The sequence below is a fragment of the Nelumbo lutea genome, chromosome 2 (assembly GCF_056320005.1).
Source record: "Nelumbo lutea isolate HS-2025 chromosome 2, American lotus-T2T, whole genome shotgun sequence".
NCBI lineage: Eukaryota > Viridiplantae > Streptophyta > Magnoliopsida > Proteales > Nelumbonaceae > Nelumbo > Nelumbo lutea.
Genome location: NC_142685.1, coordinates 23707904 through 23717502, shown reverse-complemented (window position 1 = coordinate 23717502; position 9599 = coordinate 23707904). Strand labels below are relative to the sequence as shown.

At 42.2% G+C, this 9599-nt stretch overlaps 1 pseudogene across 1 annotated transcript; it reads right to left on the bottom strand.

Moving 5' to 3' along the window:
• Nucleotides 1–5335: 5335 nt before the first annotated feature.
• On the bottom strand, nt 5336–8754 carry LOC148869225 (leucine-rich repeat extensin-like protein 5 pseudogene; annotated as a pseudogene). The gene has a single exon (XR_016107154.1). The product of XR_016107154.1 is annotated as a leucine-rich repeat extensin-like protein 5 pseudogene (transcript).
• Between the last annotated feature and the right edge of the window lie 845 nt (nt 8755–9599).

The following is a 9599-nucleotide window of genomic DNA, read 5'->3' as shown; positions in this document are numbered from 1 at the left end:
TCTGAGAAGCTACCAAAACTAGTTTTACTAGAAAGTCAATTTCTCAACTCATCAATTGTATATTTTGGCTTTCCAGGGTTTTCACCAAATGGCTTTCCGTGTGGAGCCCATCCTGCAATGTCAGCCGTCGTCGCTGCAGGAAAGTCCTCCCAAACAGGCACTAAGGTTTTAATATGCCTTAATGGGGTCAATGTCATTTCTACCTTTAATACTGTATATGCTTTTAATATGATTGACCTCAGTAAAGGATTTGATTTGGGCCTCTAACAAATGATATGCTTTGGTTCCTATTCACACTAATAAAAGCAAGTCAACTTCCTGCATTAAAATCTATAATGAAAATAATATAAACCCTAACAGCCCATGTGGGTGCAGTTAGTAAGGGTCCACACTCTTACATCATTGTCTTGTTTGCTTGGTAATGATATAGGCCTTGGTATCAAATCATTCATCAAAGAGAAGCAAGAAGAAAAAAAGACAAGTCGAGAGTATGTGAATGAAAAACGAGAATTACAAAAAAGGTTTATCAAGTCTAGAATTTTAAGAACTCTAACCAGTTTCTGTAAGTTTAAAAAAGAAACACAAAGAGAACAACTTTATAAGCTTTACATTTTCTTTTTGAATGAAGCTGACTCAAATTGTGGTACAAGGTTTCAATTTCTATCATATGGAGTTATCCTTCTTACAAGCATCTGATGTTATTTTTCCCACATTACAAGTAGATAGACCACTAGTTTTGAAAACTTGGGTGTTATTATGTGCCTATTTTCTAAATCTTATTAATATTTTATCTCTTTTGCTTTACACATAAGCAAACTAAAAGTTTAGGGTTTATGTATTCTATTCTACCTTATATTTTAGCTTGGATCTTTTACCACAAGCATCTTTTCATGAATGACAAGAGACATTTTCAATGCATGAATGTAGTGCAGCAGTAATGTCTTGTGGGTATAAATGTGGGAACAGGTAATGGGTAGGAGATCCACAGTGTCATGTATTGACATTGAGATGCCATTTGATAACAGCTGAAATGGCTGAACTGAATGACTTATTGTTTTGTCTTTTAAGGAATAAATAAAGGTTGTAAGCTCCTTAATGGCTACAGCTGAAGTTGTATTGATTACTACACCCTACAATATTTTATAATTTGATTTTTTTATTCATGAAAAGACAGAGCAATAAGTCATTCAATTTAGCTACTTTAGACATTATATATGAGCTAAATTTTGGCTTTATTTTTGGAAGGGGAAAAACACGTTTGAGCCTAGGATTTAAGATGGACAAAATTGTAAATATCTCTTTGATGTTTGATGTTTGATGATTGATTATTGATGATCATATAATTCTAATTAACTGATTAGTGTTGACACATGAGAATGCCCTCCACACAATAGCTCCCTTATATATCAGTCATTGGCTCAAAATTTAAGAAGTTAATTATATTTTATATAGTTAAATTTTCATAGATACAAATTGCTCAGAGATAATCATTCTCATCTGATCATCATTCTGGTATTTCATTCTTCCTTTTGGTTGCATGTGAAGAGGAGTAGAATTTAGAAATTTAACCTAAAAGTTTCTTCACCCTTTTACAATTAGAGGCTGTGTTGGTCTCACATAAAATGAAGGAAAGCAATGTTTTTCCTCAAAATTGATGTTTTTTCATGCTTGATTGCTCACAAATTATTCATAAAAAATGAATGTTGTTAAAAAAAAGAGTAGGAGTAGGGAAAATAACATTCAAAATTTTGATTTTTGGTGAACCATTTTCCCAACAGAGAGGTGGTCCTGGTCCTTTGTTTTCTAAGTTACATCAAATGTCAGAAAAATCAGAAAAAAAAATATTCATTTTGCAATTGAATGTCATTGTCTTTTTCTTTCTTTCTTTTACATGTACTCCTACAGACTGAAACAATGGACCCCTTGACAAACAACTTAGTTGTTTGGTCTGGAGGTTTAGAACCACAAATCATTCTGACTTTCAATATTCATTATTTTGGGAAAACAGCATAGTCCTTCATCAAAGTGACAGTGATTTGGGAAACAAAAATTGGAAGAGCCAAAAAGCAAAAGATTAATGAGAACTTGTTATATGTTTTCAAGACAAGTAGTTAATGTCTTTCAGTCTTTAGGTCAAGTTAAGTTTGGTTTATTCAAATAAAATATTTTGATCTTTTGAAGTAAAGAATCAAGAACCGACCAGATTTGCTATTGTTTAATTAAGCTTTGAGAGAAGCTAAATGACTTAGCTTTTGGACAGTGTGTGAACCTTCTATGAGGATTCTTGCTAATATGGATTTGCACGCAACATAGTTTCACTTTCACAAGTATAAGAAAGAGGCAAAATCTTCTCAAGTCCACGCCAGCAGATTGCCAACTATCACTCTATCAGGGCTGAAACAGAAAGCTGAGAAGTGTGTTTGGATCAGGGTGGAATTAGAATTGGGGGCAGATTTGTGGTGAAGCCAATTCAGCAAGCTTCCTCATTCTGCTCTTGGGTTCAATTCCATAGTGGAGCAGAATTCATGATTTTATCAATTGGCTGGTCCATTAAATCATTCAGCCTGTAGGGAACCATCAAATAATCAGGACCCAGAAAGCTTACTTGTTCACCGGTTCAACCTTCTGGTCTGATCCAAGTCTGACAACACTGCTTCAATTATGCCCTTTTATCAGATTCAGATTTTGTAAGCTAGTGGGGCTAGTCATCTGATAGATGATTCATTTCCACTACCACATCAGAATGACTGATGAATTTTTTTTCTCTCTTCCTAGTGAGAGAAAGAAATGGCCTTAGTTGGAGAGGATGCATACTTGAACATTATTTTTTTTTTCAGTTTTTTTTCTCAAATCAATACTCAGTGGAACAAGAAAAAGAAAAGATTTCTTAATTGGGTCTATTTCTGGCCCATCCATGCCCTAATCAATTATTTGACAAGACTTTGAGGCCAAAATTTGTTTGTTGCATTAACACAAGGCTGAGAGACAAACATGTGAGACCCCGTTATCACAAACATTGCCACGTGGAAGATTTCTGGGTGGTTAGAACTCTAACCCTAAACAAGTAAAGAAAGGCACCGACTGAAAACACCATACAATCTCTCTCTCTCTCTCCACTACATGCAATTGAGAACCAAGGGTTGTGATCAACCACTGTGTAGGTCCCACATATATTAGATTGCGTTACAGTCAAAACCAACATGAGCAGGTCAGCAGCTGCATATTTCCAGTGTACTACTATACTCTATTTGGGCTGGGGTGGGAGTGGGGGTATAAAATTATCTATAGACCGAGTCAAATTCTACGGCTCTCTGGAGTTGGACTCGTTTAAACAGTGGGCCCCACTCCAGTGTGCATTAGACACGTGGCATAAGAAGAAACTACCAGAGCTCTTAGTTGGAGGGTACGCCTAAATTGCCACGTCACTCAATATGAGAAGATTCGACCCATCCAGAGCAGCCCTTCAGGCTTTCAACCGGTCCCGTTAGGATGGGCATGGCTGATATAAGATAGGGGGATGTATGTGTCAACTGGATTCCAATCTAACGGCAACAAGGCAACATGCAGGCACCATGCACCACACACCATCATGGAATCAAAGTCCAGTAAATAGTAAAAACGTGAATATGGGTGGGGCATGGTGTGTCTCACAAAAGAAAAGCAATAAAGTGGGAGAAGCCAACTTTTGTCAGAGGCAGGTTTAGGGTTGTGAACAACTTGTGATTCTTGTGAATGGATGGATCACCTATGACCTATCAGGGCCAAGAAGCGTGGGACTGCTGACCCAGGAAACTAGCCACGTGGCACGGTCAAATAATTTTCACAACTTAATTTAATCCATCACCAGTACGTAGCCTTGAACGTGATAGGGGCTCTCGTTACCCTATGCAGTCATGCTTGGCACAGATAGCAGCCACAAAGCATGTATTCTGTGAGTTGTGAACCCTCGGTTGGAATCCAAGTGTTCACCGAGTCCTTACGGTTACGAAGGCTTGTTTTGTATATTGTAAGGCCGTGTTAATGATCAAGATTCAACAATGAATGGCTATTTATGGCAGGGGTGGTATGGTAGGTTGCAATTCAAGGTACACTTTGGTGTATGAAATTGGTGAGGGACATAGGGGCAGGTTTAGAATTGATGTTTAACACTGCACGGCACACCCCCACATCTTCAATTCAATTGCTCTAATTAAACAACGTGGCAAGTTATTGGTTGGATGTGGACACATTCCACGTGGCAAATTTAAAATAAAGCGCTTCAGGTATTAACGTTATCGCCACTCACTCAGCAATGCCTCAATGGGTCCATCTCAATCAGCAATTGATCGATCTAATTCCACTACCGAGTGGTCTCATTTCAAAGAAAGTGATATTGAGTTTAGGAAATTTGGCCCTAGCAGTGTATTACTGTATTTGTCAAACGTTTGGTTGGAGACTTAGAGATGAGCGTGGTTTACATCCCTGATATCCCCATCCCCAGCGTGGGTTCTTCTATTATTTTAAACTTAAAGTGATGGGCTGATTGTTCAATGAACAAATTCTCCTCGTGTGCTACCCCAATCTTCTTCTTTAAAATAACAATAAACAAACCCCCAGAAAGCAAAAGCAATGAATAGGCTTTTAGTTTTATATACAAGTATAAAACTAAATGGTTCATCTTCATCATCATCATCATCACAAAGAGATTGGATCTTCTGCTGATTGATGACTTGAAATTAAAGAAATCTAAAGAGGTTTAATTTCAAGGGTTGACCGTCTTTATCATGTATATTTTCTACTTTACCAGAGGAAGCAGTCAGATTATTCATGACCAAACAACCCCGTTGATCTTAACTTCAATATATATTGAAGTCAAGACTATATGTAAGCACGCATAAATTAACAAATGGGTTACATACAAACAAAGAAAAACTTGCCTCCAGGCTCAAATATATATAACTGAGATTAGATATGAAACTTTTAAGGTCGCTTGACTGAAATTGAAATACATTTTCCAGAGAATCGGTTGAAGGAACAGAAATAACATGTCCCAAGCATGCAAGTGCAAGCATCCGCTAGATGTAGATGATGCCATCTCTCCCCACCAAACCAGAAAATCCCGACTGAGGTGTCATGGTTTGATGACAGGAGTATGTAGCTTGTACAAGATTTTAATTTAAAGGTATGACCAACCCACACCAAATCACACAAAATACAGACACCTACTTATGTAGTATGTAGTATGTAGTTTGTACAGGAGTATGTAGTTTGTAGAGTCTTCTTAAATCTTAATTTGGTGTATTTGAAACACAAACACAAAGATGATGAACAAACAACAGTTATTAAGAAGAAAGAATGATCTGAAAATCAAATAATATATCAAGTAAATGTTCCTGATCATACTATAACAATGGAAAAAGAAAAAGAAGCCAGGTGTGATGAAAGAGAGACAATAATAACAATAAACCCACAAAGCAGCAGCAAGCAGGCAGGTAACAGAGATGCAACCGGCTCTCAGACCTGCTGCTTATAATTATAATCACCATTCATCCATTACTTCTTTTTCATGAAATCTCATCCCTATACATTACCTTTCCCTGCAACCTACTCTTTTTCTCTTATCTCTAACAATTTATTCACAACTCAAATTATCCATAACAATTCAAATAAATATGGAGACTTTCTCCTCTGCTCTTCTGTTCTCTTCTCTGTCTCTTCTTTGTTACAAACGAATTCCCCCAATCAAGAACGCACCCATTGCTGCAACCCATGGAACACTGCACCCAATTTTCTGTTTCTGTTCTTTGTTCGTTGTTCTTCCTCCGAAAACGAGGATCGTCCAGAGAGAAATTACAAGAATTGACAGAAAAGGAGTAAAAGAAGAGGAAGAAGACGCAACGGTAGCTAAGATAAATGAAAAGTTCGAAATGTTTCTTTTTTGTCTACATGAGGGGAAGGAGGAAAATGCTCAAAAGAATCAATAGAAAGGAGGCGGCGGCGGAGATGCGTATGGTACCCCAAAAATTGGCGGCATTGGGCCCTCATATACCGGTGGTGGGCTCTCATAAACAGGTGGTAATGGAGGAAGTGACGGAGGATTTTCACATGCAACTGGAGGAGGTGGCGGCGGTGGTGGTGGTGGTGAAGGAGAGTTTTCACAAGGAACCGGAGGTGGTGACGAAGGTGGTGGAGAATGATAAACCGGTGGGGGAGGAGGAGGGGGAGACTCGTAGTGAACAGGAGGTGAAGGTGAAGGTGAAGGTGGAGGTGGAGAAGGTGGAGGTGGGGATGCATAATAAACTGGAGAAGGTGGTGGTGGTGAAGGCGGGGGCGGAGAATTATAAACTGGCGGGGGTGGTGGTGATGGTGATGGGGGAGGAAGGTAAGGAATTGATGGAGGAGAGTACTCCGGAGGAGGTTCTATGCATGGGGGTGGTGATGGCGGTGGAGGTGGTTCTATACATGGAGGTGGTGGTGGTGAACCGGGTGGTGGTGGTGGAGAATAGACAGGGGGTGGTGGTGGTGGAGAAGCATAGTGTGGTGGAGGCGGTGAATGATGCGGCGGAGGTGGTGAATGATGCGGCGGAGGTGGTGAGTGATGCGGCGGAGGTGGTGAGTGATGCGGCGGTGGAGGTGAATTATAAACCGGTGGTGGTGGAGAATACGTGGGCGGTGGTGGTGAATTAGGTGGAGGTGAAGGCGGAGTTCTAACACAATAAATTGGAGGTGGCGGGGATGGTGGGGGTGGTGACGGTGGTGGTGGGGATGGAGACGGGGGTGGGGGAGAAGGTGGTGGTGGGGAGGGTGGCGGAGGCGGGGGTGAGTAAACTGGTGGAGGTGGGGGAGGCGAATAAACTGGTGGAGGTGGCGAGTAAACTGGAGGGGGTGGCGGAGGTGAATAAACTGGGGGTGGTGGTGAGTAAACTGGAGGGGGTGGTGGTGAGTAAACCGGAGGGGGTGGTGGAGGCGAGTAAACTGGTGGTGGTGGTGGTGAGTAAACTGGAGGGGGTGGTGGAGGCGAGTATACCGGTGGTGGAGGTGATGATACAACAACAGGAGGAGAGGGCACCGGGATGGGAGGTGAAGGTGGAGGTGGAGCTGGCAGAGATGGAACAAAAGGTGTACATCTGAAAGCACTACAATGCACAGGGCGAGACAAGAACGACTTACATTGCGACGCTGACCTCTGTGCTGGCCTCTCCGGTAAACAATTCTTCTGATCATCGAAATCCGGAAGACTCAAGCACACTGGCGGCTCGCCTGTGAAGTAATTATACGAATAAGTGAAGTTCTTCAAGTTGGGAAGCGAACAGATCTTGGCTGGTATCGTTCCCGAGAGCATGTTGCGAGCCACATTCAGCTGTTCCAAGCTCAGCATCCCTCCAATAGTATCAGGCAATGGCCCCATTAGCTGGTTGAAACTCAAATCCAACACGGTCAGTTCCTTCAATAATCCGATCTCCGTCGGCACGCAGGACCGGAACCGGTTGTTCATCAAAATGATTTCGTTGAGCGTCTTGGACATGTTACCCAAGCTGGCGGGAACACATCCGTGGAACTTATTGTTCGCCAGAACAATCACCGAAACAGGCGAGTTCCCCAAATTATCCGGCAGATCGAAGGCAAACCAATTGTGGTTTATGAAAATGGCATCAAGATCCTTATCAAAGAGTTCTCTAGGAACCTTACCTTCGAACTCATTAAAACGAATGTCCAGATACTTCAGCTTAGGCAACCGGAGAACAACATCCGGGAACTTCCCGGCGAACCGATTATTACTGAGATCCAACTCGAACAACAACTTGAGGTTCACGAACTTGTGAGGCACGGTGCCGCAGAACCGGTTGGAGTTGATGTGGAACAATGCAATGTCGGTAAGCAACCCTAGCTCCTCCGGCAGGTAACCGGCGATATCGCCATGATTGAGATCAATGCCGGCGACGGTCTTGATGGACGGATCATCGAGCGCACTAGTGCAGAAAACGCCAGTGTAGTTACAGACATTAGATCCGACCCAGTTACTAGTCAGATTCAGCGGATCGGAGATGATAGCTTGTTTCCAAGCTTGCAACGCAATGTAGGCGTTCTTTTGTCTAGGGTTTTCGAAGACGAGGGAAGGATCAATTCTCGCATGCTCTCCCCTGTCACAGAACTCGTCTCTGTAGTACAAGAGCTGCCTCTGTCGAATGTACCTAGCTTCGGCGTCCGTGAGGCCGCCATTGCTAGAAATGACTACTCTCTCGGAAGAGCTAGACTGAACAAGCGAAGAAAGAGCAAGAAAAGTAGAGAAGAAGAGGAGAAAATCCAGAGGCAGATGACAAAGATGGAGGTAGCTCTTCTCCTTCATCTCACCACATTGAGCATTTGATGATCTTTTTCTCCTTTTTCCTTTTCCTGATTTTTGTCTTTCTTGCTTCACAAATGCAGAGAGAGAGAGAGAACAGGAGGATGAGAAGAGGAGGAAGAGAGACGGTGTGCGCGTTGAGCTTGAGGAGAGAGAGAGGGGAGAGGGAGGGTTTTTTCTAGGGATTTTGGGGAAAGTGAAATAACATCAAAACAGCTAAATCACAGCTCAAAGCCGACGAGATTCTTTCTTTCTCTTTCCCTCATTATCCCTATCTATTTGTTTTCTATTATTTTCTTTTCGTTTCTCTCTCCCTCTCTCCTCTCGGAATCCAACTTTTTTTATTCTCCCTCTCTCCTCTCGGAATCCAACTTTTTTTATTCTCCCTCTCTTTGAATCGCCTTCCCACCCGGCCCAACTATCTAAAGCTTCGAGCATTAAACCAGTATTATCCTAATTAATCTTTCTTTAATGAAACTCCGAACTGGTCGGACCGAAATCGTGAGATTTTGGAATCGTTTTTCACTTTTTGTTTTTTCTTTTACTCGATAATTTGAAATTTTCCGGCAAGAGAGAGAGAGATGGACGTCTTTTAAGACCACTGGAGTTGTTTTGTCTCTTTGTAACGGGTGTCGGTCCGGATGACTTCGAACAGTAAATGCAGCGCGGTTTAAAATACCGATATTGTCCTCCGATCGTATTTTGTTTCTTTCTTACCGTAGTCGGGATAAGCGGGGATATTCCCGCGGTTGTAGGCGTGACAGCGTGAGGAATTGTGATTAGGAATTGTGATTGACGTGGGTAGAGTTTTCTTGTGGACAGGAGATCTCGAGTTAAATAAAGGGTAAATCGGTCAATTAGGAGGACGGAACAGGGTAGGATGTGGGTAAGGGTAGACAGTGATTAACGAAGTAAAGGGTCTAGGTTTTGGGTCGGGTACAGTAGTACCGGAGGGAGCATGTATGGGTCGCTACATGCAATGCGATGCATGGGATAGGACATTGAAATTTATGATGACGTTGATGTCTCGGTTCGAGCCGGGGTGGGTCCCGCCCAATCACTCCTCTCCTCAGAGAATGCGACATCATGCATGCATGTGAGTGGGCCCACGTGTCACGTCATGCCCGGCTGGATCGTCGGCGCAATGGCCCGAGGGTCTATCCTATTGGTCAGATACATCGCGTCCCGTGACCGCCACGACCTCCTGCCACGTCACCATAACGGATTTGCATACGATCGGACGACACGGTTTGTTTATTTCTTTTGATGATGCTTT